The 13,894-nt window shown below is 44.4% G+C and overlaps 1 long non-coding RNA gene across 4 annotated transcripts; it reads right to left on the bottom strand.

The window, feature by feature from the left end:
• Positions 1 to 7,100: 7,100 nt before the first annotated feature.
• On the bottom strand, positions 7,101 to 10,822 carry LOC125543619. 4 transcript variants are annotated; one of them, XR_007298612.1, is made up of 8 exons: positions 10,109 to 10,821; positions 9,691 to 9,980; positions 9,394 to 9,515; positions 9,211 to 9,284; positions 8,909 to 8,971; positions 8,664 to 8,800; positions 7,404 to 7,625; positions 7,101 to 7,316 (listed from the first exon to the last, which is right to left on the bottom strand). It is a non-coding gene; the product is annotated as an uncharacterized LOC125543619 (long non-coding RNA). The 4 variants fall into 4 exon arrangements; XR_007298614.1 differs by having other exon boundaries at positions 10,370 to 10,821; XR_007298613.1 differs by having other exon boundaries at positions 10,396 to 10,821.
• Between the last annotated feature and the right edge of the window lie 3,072 nt (positions 10,823 to 13,894).

The following is a 13,894-nucleotide window of genomic DNA, read 5'->3' as shown; positions in this document are numbered from 1 at the left end:
GAGAAGAACTAGGACGGATGAAACCCGTTTGCAAGGATTCATCGAGTTGTTTCTTAAGCTCAGCTAGTTCTAAGGGTGCCATCTTGTAAGGTCTCCTAGAGATTGGAGTGGTTCCTGGGATAAGATCTATGACAAACTCTACATCTCTGTCAGGTGGAATACCTGGAAGTTCCTTTGGAAAGACATCTGGAAAGTCACGGACTACCGGGATATCTTCATGGTCTGGAAGAGGGTTGGCATTAAGAGAATAGAGCTGACGCTTTGCAACTCTAGTGGAGCTAGTGACTATCTTGCCAGATGGGTGTGTAAGCTGAACAGACCTGGTGAAACAATCAACCTTGGCATGATGAGCTATCATCCATTCCATACCCAAGATGATGTTAATATCTGAAGACTTGAGGCTACAAGTGATGCAAGGAATACAAGTCTGTCAACAAGGATTTCATTACCATGGCTTATTCTGGTAGTTTGCCATCTAGACCCTAGGGTTTGGATTTCAAGTGGAGTTGGCATATCACAAAATGACATGTCGTGCAATCGAGCATAGCCTTCTGAGATGAACGAGTGAGATGCTCCGGTATCGAACAGAACCGAAGTTGGATGACAGTTGACAAGGAGTGTACCAAGAACGACATCCGGATCATCATGAGCGTCTTTAGCTGAGACGTGATGCACACATCCACATTCAGTGGGAGCTGACTTGACACTAATCATCTTGCATGGTGGCATACCACGGCCAACAGACTCCTCAGACGGGGGAGGAGCATAGTTGGTTTGAGAGCAGTCACGTTCATAGTGTCCTGGCTCTCCGCATGTGAAACAAGTCCCTGAAGTAGAACGTGGACCCGCTTTGACAACGGTCTACCAATAGGCTTGGGTGGAGCATGTAACTGAATTGGGTAAGGTGCCACACAAGAAGGCCTCGGTGTATAACCGGGTGGAAGAGCGGAGTTCGGAACCCAAATCCGGCGCTTCTGCGAAGTAGAACCGGAGGAAGAACCCAAATCACGGGTGTGCTTATGAGACTCCTCGTAAGTGAGTTGAGTTGTCTCTGCATTAATGGCCTTGTTCACAAGAGCCTGGAATGTATTGCAATGATGCAAGTGGAGATCACGACGCAACTTGGGGTTGAGACCCTTCCGGAACCTAGCCTACTTCTTGGCGTCCGTGGACACCTCTTCTGTAGCATAGCGGGCGAGGTTCTCAAACCCTCTACTATAAGCATCAACAACCATCTTATCTTGGGTGAAAGTACAGAACTCTTCCCTCTTGCGGTCAATGAGAGCCAGAGGGATGTGATGCTCGCGAAAAGCCTCAGTGAAATCTCTCCAGGTGGGTATCTGGCCAGCTGGAAGCATAGCCTCATAGTTCTGCCACCAAAGACTAGCAGGACCTTCCAGGTGATATGCAGCATAGGTGACCTTGTCACCTTCAGCTACGTTCGCAGAACGCAGCTTGTGTGTGATACTACGGAGCCAGTCATCTGCATCGAGTGGTTCAATGGAATGATGGAAGGTAGGTGGTTTCAAACCAATGAAATCATAGATGGTCGCTGACTCTTTGTGCTGATGGGAGGTGTTCTCCTCAATACGTGCTAACAAGCGGTTAGACTCACGCTTGTTCCTCTCCATCTCCATCATGAACTCTGCCAATGAAGACTGGTCGGGAGGATCCTCATCCCTACCATCTCCGTGGTTACGACTACGAGCAACAGAACTTTGGTTAACTGACGACATCCTGAAGAACCAACCAAGGAAACAAGGATGGATTCAGCATCATCATAAGGATGTAGAATATAGTACAAGGAAAATACTATCTCTTGAACTCCTAGGACAATTCCGGCAGCATAACGGCAGTAAAATGCTCAAAATGAGACATCTTGCAAACGATGGGGTAGTACCATACTCAACATCATCACTCAGGGTTCTGAGATATTACTAAACAGGCTACACCGGAGGTACTCGAACTGGGATATGACTCAGATCAACCAAACCTTAGAGACTACGGAGTAGTAACACATGATCCTGATAGACGGAAGAGAAAGCCTAGTTCCTTAACCCCGTAGGAAAGATAGGATGACTCAGATCAGAAGGCATGAGGCATAAGGAGTAAAAAGAGCCTTATGTTCCCTTCCACAATCAATTCCCCTATATAGCTAAAGAATTTCTAGACTCAACTTCGACTAGGTTAGCTTGGTAATCCTATAGGCAGTCAGGCTCTGATACCAAAGCTATCGGGACCCCGATTCTAAGTCACACCGATCTAGCATCACACCTCATATCACTTTGCGGCCTCACGCACGGTATTCCCATGGGTGTCGCCCTACCATGGCCCGGGACCGTTTGCGCCTTTTGGCTCACGTATATGATAGTATCGCTAGCATCCATATGATAGAGAACCCGGGCCGACATGACTAGTCGTGAACCCAAAGTGGCACTGACTTACAAGGACAGGCATACATGAAACAACATCGAGCATGTCGGTCATCAGCGTGTGAATCCGGGCTGTAGAAACTGGGCTAGCAGGGAATCCGGGCTGTAGCAGGCTAGCAGGACTCTGGAAGTCACCGCGTGACATTTCCCCGAAGGTACAGACACGGGAACGAAGTGAATCACATGCCAGCCAGTCTAAGTGTTCCGGAGTAGTAGTGCTGGGCTAGCAGGACTCCGGTGAACCGGGCTGTAGCAGACTACCATGGCTCAGTAGAAGCACTAGACTACATTTCCCCATAAGAGAGGCTAGCAAGCATAAACAACTAGGTTGTCGGATCCCACACATAGCAATACACGTCACACGTACGCATAACATGCAAGTATGTGTTGTACAACATGGCATCACAACATAACGCAAACTCATATAGAAAAAGGCGCAGAAGAGCCACATAGCATTAAATACAAACAGGGGTCACATGACCCATCATTCAGAGCCTACAAGCAACGGAAGTATTACATGTCTGAGTACAGACAACTACAAAAGAAAAAGGCCGAGAAGCCTGACTATCTACAAGTCCCTCCCAAGGGAACAAGACCGTAGCTGAGGTAACAAGCTACTCGTCGAAGTCCAAGCGGTACTACTAGTGAGACAGATGTCTCACCTGCAAAACATAAATAAAGCAAACGTGAGTACAAAGTTACTCAGCAAAACTTACATCAGATCCTACCATACATGCATTTGTATCAAGAAGGTAATGTGGGGTTTAGTTGCAGCAAGCCAGCTTTGACTCAGTGGCTATCCTGTTCTACGACAACGAGAAACTTCTTTGAGGTGAGGCAGCGCACACGAGTCCACTAAACACCACATCAATACACTACTATGGATTCATCCCCGTCTCTCTACGAGAAGGACATCCATAGCACTCACACTTGTCTTGAGCATTTTAGAGTATCCACTTTAAGCTGTCTATGTACCACGTAAGCATCCAAGAAGTCCATAACCGAGGACACGGCTATTCGAATAGATCATGATAACCCTACAGGGGTGTACTTCTTCACACACGCTCTCACCACTTATCACCTTGTACACGTCATGTATCTCGGCAACCTTCAAGCGGAAGCCTGGCGAGGGTGTCGGCCACGACCTGACTAACCACACAAGACTCTAGTCCAGGTTTATTGCCTATTCGGGTTCCATCCGCAAGGAGATCCGGCCGGGGTTTCGCTCACGGCCCCAAACAATGTGTACAGGGTTCCCGAGCCCACCATCCGGGTGCCACTTGGTACACCGGGCCACGTGTGCCTAGTCTGTCCCAAGTCCACCCTGCCGGGTGCCACTCGGTAGAAAAATAGCACTACCTACAAACACCAGAAACTATTTGCAACTCTTGGACAGAGATCAAGGCGGTTAATAAGTCGAGAGAGCTTGGAGCGCCCGGAGCCCAGTGTGTGGTAGTACCTAGTCTTTGGACAACTTACACAGAACTCGGTTCTTAAGGACGATCCCAATGAGACAACCCACCATGTACTCCTACATGGCCTCTCACCGCTACCTTTACCAAATCGTGTTCACACGCTTAACTCTCAGCACCGGAACATATCGTAACACTCCAATTCATTCCCGATGAATCAGACCTGACACAACTCTAAGCAATAGCAGGCATGGAATGGTAGGAACACACATGGCTCAAATAACTCCTACACATGCTAGTGGGTTTTAACTATTTTCTGTGGCAATGACAGGTCATGTAGAGGAATGGGTTCAACTACCGCAGCATAAAGTAGCAGTTGAATCGTTGTTGTCCTAATGCAATAAATGAGAGTAGGATTGTATCGGAATGAACAAGGGGGGTTGCTTGCCTGGTAGATCAACAGGGGGCACTGCTCCTCAGACAGGTACTCTGGAGCACTTTCCGGAGCGGGACCTATCGAGAGGGAACGGTGTCGGAAATCAAAACACAAGCATATGCAACAATATGATGCATGAACATGGCATGAAGATGTGATGTTGTTTGAGTTAATGCAACTAGCATTTAACTTGGAAGAGGTCCATTTGAACCAAAGGTTCAAATGCAACTCTAATTAAAATCCCTTTAAATGCCATAAGTGTGTTTTCATATATACAGCATGTATAGGTTGGTTTGTCATGCATGTAAATGGTACAGATGGATAGATTGAATTTTTCTGATAATTTTTTCATATATAAATTATTTCAATCTGAGCTACGGTTGAATTTCTATGAATTTTTGAAGTTTATAACATTTTCTGGATTTTCCTGATTTATTTTAAATCCAGAAAACCATTACTGCGTTAGCAAGTCAAAGGCGGCTGACCAGGTCAAAACTAACGTGTGGGGTCCACACGTAAGTGTCTGTGGCTAATCCTAAAATAAATTAAACCTAAACTGGTTTAGTTAATGGGGTTGGGCCCATGCATCAGTGACCCAATTAGTTAACAGGGTTTAATTAGTTGTTAAACTAATCCTAGATTAGAAATTAGCAGGGTCGGCCCCACATGTCAATGACCCATACGGGTTAAAACTGGTCAACTGGGGGGTCAAACACGGTCAAGCCGCCAGCGTTTAGCCGCCGGCGAGGCAGAACGCGGTGGACGGCCTCGGATTTGGTCCTCCGGTGACCAAAAGGGTCGCGTAAACCATCTCCGAGGAGCTGGTGCTCGCGCGCATCTAGTGGAGGCGACGGAAGGACCCGGGGTGGCCGGAGCTCGTCGGAGCGGAGCTCGCAGCCGCGGCCGAAGCACGGCTCCGAGGGGGAAGTGGCTGCAGGGAACGACAGGAGCTACGGGTGGCGGTGTTGGCCTTCTGGGAGGCTGCTGAGAGCGGTGGCAGGTGCGGGCGCGGGCTGCGGTGGCTCTGGCCACTAGGGGAGGTACCACGGCGGCGCGACCGCTCAGGTCCGGCGGCTAGCATGGCTACAACACGAAATCGAGCGGGGGACATAGCGGAAACGGAGGAGAGCTCACGGGGAGACCGTAGACGTCGTCAGCAAGCTCGGGGAGGGTCGAACGCGAGCGGAACGGCGACGGCGATCTCCGGTGGCCGGCGATGAAGATGACGGCGATGGAGGTGCTCTAGGGGCATCCGACAACGCGTGGCTTGACGGAGAGAACAAGGACGACGGCGCGGAGCGTCTGTGCAGGAAGCGAGGGCGAGGCCGTGACGGTGGCCGCGGCAACGGCGAGCGGTGGCGACGGAGCCGTTCGTGGGGGTGAGAGAGAGAGGTTCGGGGAAGGGGATGAGCATGGGGAGAGTGGGAGAGGGTTGAGGGGAGTGCGTGGCGACGCCAGAGGCGTCCAGGCCGTCGAGGGGGCAAGCAAGCAGGGTGGAGGTGGCGCGCGTGTGCGCGCGTGCGTCGGGCACATGCCCTCGTCCTCCTCGCAGAGGAGGAAGACGACAGGGGGAGGCTGCTGGGCTGGCCAGCCAGCTGGGCCGGCTTCTCTCCTGGGCCAGGTAAGCCAGGTGAGGTTTTCCCTTTTTTATTTTTTTATTTCCTGTTAGTTGTTTTGACTTAGTAATAATACTAAATCATTTTATTTACTTCTGTCAAATTTTGCAGGGACCTAAGGGATTAATCCAAAGCCCCTCACCAAAATTTAGAATTTTGGACATATTATATATATATAGCAAATATATATCCAAAGCAATTAATTACTGGATTAATTCCAAATGCCCAAAATAAATACTTATGAACTCCTGAAAATGTTGGTTTGGTTTTTATCTCTGTCCAATATTTTCAGAGAGCAACATGAGCATTTTCTTGGACCTTTTGGAGCAATTTTTTTATTTGGGTCATATCTAGAATGATTCTGAGGGTTTCACAAATCCCCATTTTAAATTTCAAAGAAATTTAAACATGATGCAAACATGAAGGCTAGCCTAGGTAATACCAGAACTAGGGATGTGACAAGTGGTGGCGGGGGGAAACGGTTTTTTGGTTAAGTCAAACTTAGCGGTAGAGCTTTTCGCGAAACGCGCTATAGCTAAGTTAGCTATAGCGATTTTCACAAAACGCGCTACTGCTATAGCTATGTAATTTCCTTCATCTTTCTTATTTCCTTTTCTATTTCTACAACGGGGGTCTAGGAAACGCGCTGCAGCTACGTTAGCTATAGCGCCTCTTACGAACAAACGCTACTGCTACGTCTTTCTCCTTTTTTCCGCTTTCTCATTTATTTTGCTCTACATTTTATTTTTTCCTTTCTTCTTTTTATAGTTCTTTCTTTTTCATTTACTTTTCCATTTGTTTTTTATTTTATTTTATTTCCATTACAATAGCGCTCTCTACGCGAAACGCGCTGCTACTTATGCTAGCGGTAGTGCGCTTTCCTCAAGACCGCTACTTCTGTGCGTAGCCTATCGGTTTTGCAAAGGGGATATTAGTGGTAGCGCATTTTCATGCACACGCGCTACTGCTACTATTGTATCTGTAGCGCGGTTTACGAACACACGCTACTGCTATTTAGCACTAGCGCCCTTTTTTGACATGCGCTACTGCTAAATTTCTGTGTATAAGGTTTTCCCTAGTAGTGCCAAGTCGAAAACCAAATGTGGCTAACACTCCCGCATCCTCTACTTGGAAGCCGACTTTTCCCACCGGATCTAACATAGATACATGATTCTTCAAGAGAAAATTTCAAAAAAAAAAAATAAAGCATGAAAGGCTTTAAGTTGTACTATTGAGACCATACCACCATATCTTCATTTAATTTCTTTGGAAATCTAAAGGTCTAAGAGGACGGTACATGTGAGAAGCTATGAATCCACAACAAAAAACTAAACTAACTTTCAAACAAACATTTTAAGTTTGGAAGCCACAAAGAAGCTGTCCAGATCTCTCGTTGTAGTGCAGATACATGTCCTTAATCCTGCATCCACAACCCATAATTTTTCAACACCTAAATCCACGAAATCCAACCGAAGGAAATCATGGCAGAAAATGCATCGTGGCTTACGTTTCCGAGAAGGACTTCTTGGCATTCTTGTGCAGGTTGGACACAACAATCCTCGTTGCAAGCTGCAGAAGAACCACATAGGCACCTTCCTTCACCTTGCCCTTTGGGATGAGGGGGCAACACTTGTAGCACCGCGACAAGGCCTCGTTAGATAAACCTTTACTCTTGTAATCTACGTTGGTGAATCCATTGATACCTTTCTTTACCATATGCTCATTGAACCTTCAAAACAAGATAAGTGGTCGACCTATCAAGACTAACCGCTTCAACTGACCAGAAAGAGAAATCGAAGCTAGCAGAAAAACATATGATAGACATCCAAGGAAGAAACTTGTATGTACAGCCATGTCAATTGTTGCTTCAAAAGGCCAGTACTTCTCTGGAACTTGTTTCACCACAAGCCCAATGCTTTTTCACACAACTGCACGACAATGTACTTGGGTCCAAAGCAGGCCCAATAGAGTGAAATGAGCATATCAAAGTCAAAGATGCCAACATATACATTGGAAAACATGAAGTAATGATCTTGGATTAAATTTCATCCTAAAACCTGAACACGCACGTTGAATGTACCAAGTTGACAGTACGTCGCCAACTGGCCATTTAATAGGTAAAAAAACAAATTAGGTGAACGCTCACACTTATCTTACTACTTTATATTTCATCCTGACAATTAATAAAATCAAGCATCGTCACTTTTATTGCCTCTTGCAGCAGGTTCATTCATCAGAATGTTACACACTGTATTTGTGTCCTATTTACTTATTAAGAAACTGTTCTCTTATCAAATTCTACAATTCTTTTGGTGATGTGAATTTTCAGGCCCCCACTGACTGTAACTACAACAGAACACAATTTTCTCTTTGAGAAGAAGCATACAGAAACAATCATAGTCCAACAAAAATCTGTTGAAGCTACTAAAGATCTGCATACTCTGCTTCGACCATTTTAATAGCAGGTAAAACTTTAGTTGTCAGGAGACCTTCATAGGGAGTCTTCTCCAGGTTCACATATTCAGTGGAAGAAACTACCATCAGTATATACATGCTATAGAAGATTGAGTGATCACTATTTGGAAGTACTTATAACTAACTGGTGGCCTTGGATGGAACGAAGAAAATCTGGATTTGATTTAGCTTATGCTACATTATGACCAGGTTTGTAATCACCTGGGAGGAATGACCCTAGAAAAATCTCAGACTATATATGTTACTATAGAGGCTAGTGTTGTCCAATAGAACTGTAGTTATTAGAATGTACCTCAATAGCGCATCAATGACATCTTAGGCATCTACTATGTGTTAGAATCCGTTGTTTCCCATTTCTCTCAGCCTCCTACTTCAGCCCATCTACTGCGATGTCCCCCTCCTACGGGCATCAACAATCCTGTTGGTGGACTGTAAGCAGAAGAAAAAGATTGAAACAGCCGATCATATTCAAACCAAGAAGAAACATAATCAAAAGAAAATTCGGGACAACGTTGTACTGATCAACGCAACCATCACCTCATAACTGAATTTTTGCTTGTTGTCTTCCATATCTATCATACTGTATATGATATCCCACTCCTACAAAGCTCACGCCACTATGAAATGAGATAGTCGTAAACCCATAATATTTTTGCACACTATCTTTCAAGAAACATCTAGGCCACAATAATTGATCATGCTCATGTCCAAACCCAGCAACTCTTCTATTATGCATCAAGATGATTTATATCAACTATAAATATTCGTTTGTCCATTTCATCAGAGAGGTTATAAGCATAATGCCATTGAAAAAAAAAAGATAAAAATGGACAGCATACCTTTGTTATGGTGATGAGAGCTAATTTTATAGGAAATGCACCCAGGAGACACAAGCCTTAGTCTATATATGTACCTATCATGGCAATAATGTTAAGAGAAATGAAGTTGAATATAACACACCAAATACCCAATTGAATATCAAAATAACTTAAATTGTACAGTAGTGGGATGAAAATACCAACCTGTATTTCTTCAGTATAGGCAACCAGTTCTAGAGCTAATGTTACATTTTCATCTCCAACGTACATACATAACACACCTAATTTGACTAAGTTCAACTGATGCCGCAAAACCAGCTCCTTCACTGAAAAGGGAAAACAACTTCATAACCAAAATGAGGAGTTTGATAAAATAGATCTCCATCACCATTGTTGTGGATTTGTCCTTTATCTTAACAAAATAAATACGAAAGAGCACACTTTTGCCAAATATATCTTAATTGATATGTATAGCAAGAAACATGGGAGAAATTTTCCTACCTCAACATGGACTAAGTACTGTCCATCAAAACTGCAGCTGAAGAAAACAAATAATCTGCGCATAGAAAAGGAAAAGGAAAGCCGGTGGTAGACTTCATGACACTGGTTATCATGGAACCAAAACAGAGCTAGCGAGCAATCACGGAGCGAGCAAGCCAAGTAGTGAATTGAGCCTCCCATCTTGACTCAATAGGTTGCTGAGGATCAGCGATATTTGCCAGAACTATCCCAGATTCTGGTGCTCCTGCAATAACCCTGACAAGTCACCGAGGACATCCAATCCGACGACCCTGCAGACATGATGAAAAGACACGAATTCAGAACGACAGTCCACCCAACAAACGCAACAAAATACAAAAGAGTGTGGTAAAGACAACTGTGAAATTTAAGCGTAAATCCATCTAAATTTAACACATACAATCCAGCACGTTGAAACCTTCAAGCTCACGTTATGGTATTTGCTTCAAGGATAAACAAATCATGGATGCAATCCAGCAAGAGAAGAGCAATTTAACAACTACATTAAGGAATTTAGAGGATGTTAGCATTTTATTTATGTGATGATGAATGTCTCAATCAAAATTCATATATCTCATAGATGCAGTGCAACAATCAAATGCAGATTAAAACAGTGGAGAGAGAGGATGAAGAAGAAGGAAGAAATGCAAAAAAATCTCACCTTCCCAGGAGGGTGGAGATGCTCACCTGAAGTAGGAAAGAGGGAGGAACGAGGGTGCACTGCGCGTCCAGCTCACCATCAGGGAGACGACCCCTTCGTCGCCTCCAACATCGTACCTCATCTGCTCGCCAACGAGCAGCACCTCCTCACGGACGACCTCCTCATGCACCTTCCCGAGCTCGAACTCCATGCCGTCGTCCAGGTTCTGGATCCGACACAGCTCCCCGCCGCCGCCGATGCCTCCAATGCTCTGGTTGCGCGCCAGCGGCGACTTCCCATGCCCGCTGGATCTGGGAAGGTTGTCCTCCTCCACGGGCCCCGCCTCCTCTGGAGTAGGCGAAGCGGGCGGCGGGGAGGGAGAGGGGGAGCGGGAGCGGGGCGGCGGCGGGAGAGGGGAGGGGATGGAGATGGAGTGGCGGCTGGTTGAGACAAGCACTACTAGGCAAATGCTTACCAGTAGCGCTGGTTTTTGAGCTACCAGTAGCGCGGGCACCAGCGCTACTGCTACGGTGCTACAACTATTTTGTAGCAGTAGTGCGTTTTTAGGCCAGCGCTACTGGTAAGTTCAAGTACTAGTAGTGCGTTTTCAGGCCCGCGCTACTGCTAACATTTATTTTTTTAACATTTTGGTGATGTACATGTTTAAACAGATATATTTTTTATACAATAACAACTCATCATGAACTAATCTGTTTAAATAGCATATTCATTACCACTTGTCATCACCATTAAACAATGTTCGTCAATGAGACACCATATAACAAGTTGGTCACTAGTCATAATCACAACTCCTCATCATCATCATCAACTCTAACACATTGTAGCACATAATAACACATTCTAGCTACGACCTGCTCCTCTCATAAGACCTACTCTACCCTCTCTTAAGTAAAATATCATAAAACAAGATAGGCATTGACGCTGCATTAAGGAAAATTGACTCTCCATAATAAAGAACAGAGATCATCCTGTCTCCAAGTCTTGGCCTACGCACAATGTTGCTTCCAAGTAGCTCTCTAAGATGGTTCAAACATTTTTTGAAATCATCTATTATCATGGCTTCCTCGCTTTTAGAAATACGGTATGGACAGGAGTGATGTGGATACTGCGGCTGACCTGGCCGTGGTGGCCGTAAGCTCATAACATTAACGCGACCTCTCGTCAACATCAGATGAGGCACACAATCCATCAGGATTTTCTGTTCAAAAACATAGTAATAATTTTGTAGTTAGCAATATAGTTTAGTTTTAGAAGAATTTATGCAAAACATGCATGGATGTCGTAATAGTAGAAAATCTTACCATGATATCTCCATTGATGTTACCGTAGTTCAACACGTTCACTAGTGGCACGTATTGACCATAATGTGGAGGAGTTTGATAATAGCTATTGTAATTCTCAATATCAGTAAAAGATGCGATAAGACCATCTTACTCCTTATAAGTTAATTGTGCTTCATCATTGTAGTAGTAGGTTCTATCTACCATTTTTCGTACATTTTTTAAAGAATGAAAATAAGCTGTCAATGGAAATAAACTATCAAATATTTTGAAATAAACAATATAAATTACTTAGTAAATATGTTTAAGAAACTCACACAGCGGTAGAACCGGAAGCGTGTCAACAAGGACCCAAATGGTCATATCATTTTCATCGATGTCAGGATCACCAAGATCGAAGGTGAGAAGCATACCCTCATGAAAATCATACGCCTTGCAAGGGCTTCCCAATTCAAGCAACCAAAATTGGATGAGTTCACAGAATTGTATAGATTTAAAGCAAAAACATAACCATGATGGGTCCTTAGTTGAATTATCTTTGTCTTCATTCTTTCATGATCTTCAAAACCCATCTTCTCCAAGATATAGCGTCTTGCATGGCATGGGATAAGCTAGTCGAATTGTAAAAGACGGAAATTACACGTTGAAGAAGCAGAGAAGTCGTGCAAAAAATAACAAAAAACACTTGTCGTCGTTGCGTACCGTTTCAACATCGAAGGTCTCTTTGAGCTTGATGCTGAAGCGCCGACCTTCTACCAAGTGAGGCCTGTCGCACAGACCGCGCTCATCTTCGTAGTACTCGCACATAGCGAATTCCCTTTCGTCGTCAGACATTTCCTAATAGGTAATTAATAATCCATCATTGAATACATATATAATAGTTTGTAGCAAAGATCATCATATAACAACTAAAACACCTAAAATTTGTAGTTTGTAGTAGTTTGTAGCAAAGATCATCATATAATCCATCATGAATACATATATAGTAGGTTGTAGCACAAACCGCGCTCATCTTTTGCATTGAATAAGCAAATAACTAATAGGTAATAAATAATCCATCATCGAGTACATATATAGTAGTTTGTAGCAAAGATCATCATATAATATCACTAATACATCTCGAATAATAGCTCCTCTAGGTTCAGTGGGCCGCGGTGGACACCCAAAGAGAAGGAACCATCACCGGATCATAGCTCCGGTGAGATCCCTAAAGAATTTGCCAGGTATTGGAGAACCGGCCATTCGCCAACGCAACCAAGTAGCGCTGGACGTGCACGTTCTCCTCCGTGACACGGTGCTGTACCACCTGCACGGGGGACTCAAGCCTCTCCACCGATGTAGGCCCACGTGACCGCCACCAAAGAAGCTCCGGGTCGACGACGGGTTGGCTACTCACTAAGCTGCGCTCACGAGAAGGTAGCACAACCCAGTACCAGCCTGGCGGAGCCCAGTCCCGGACATGGCCCCTCGGCTCAACCAGGAGTCCTCCGCCGAGTCGACGACGAGGATGCGGGATAGGCATCATCGACGTCGAGAACAAAATGCTTAATTATGAAAACAAAATCAATAAACACTTAGCAAAATTTGACATGACCTTTGCTAAAAACAGGACATATCGAGCGCCTGAAATTTGCCAGAACGTAAACGAATTGACATTTCTGGCAAAACATAGGCCACTCAGAAAAATATGACATGTCCAAAATGTGACATGTTCAAAATATGACATGTCCACTGCAAATTTGCCTATAACAGGAAAAATTGCTTTAACTAAAAAAATAACAACAATTGCTTTAACTAAAAAAATACCTAGAATTCTATTAACTACACCTCAAACAACTAAAACACCTAAAATTCTGTTAACTACACCTAAAACAACTAAAACACCTAAAACTCTTTTAAATACACTTAAAACACCTAAATTCTATTAACTACACCTAATTAAAAACCTAGCTAAATTTCTGTCCTAAATTTAAAACCTAGCTAAATTTAAAAACCTAGGGTTCATACAAATTAACTAGGGTTCATACCTAATCTGTCCAAGCAAGGGTTCGATCATGCATAACCTAAATTATTCTAATAACCTACATTTTTTCAACTACATAATTCAAAATAACTACTCTAATAACTATAACTAGGGAGGGAGGGAGGAGGGAGGAGTACCTCTTGGTGGAGGAGGGACGTCGCGGGGGCCGGGGCGGTGGGCGGAGGAGGGAGGCCGACGTGGGTGAGCTGGGCGGCCGTCGGG

The sequence above is a fragment of the Triticum urartu genome, chromosome 3 (genome assembly GCF_003073215.2).
Source record: "Triticum urartu cultivar G1812 chromosome 3, Tu2.1, whole genome shotgun sequence".
Lineage (NCBI taxonomy): Eukaryota > Viridiplantae > Streptophyta > Magnoliopsida > Poales > Poaceae > Triticum > Triticum urartu.
This window is presented reverse-complemented; position numbering and strand designations above follow the sequence as displayed.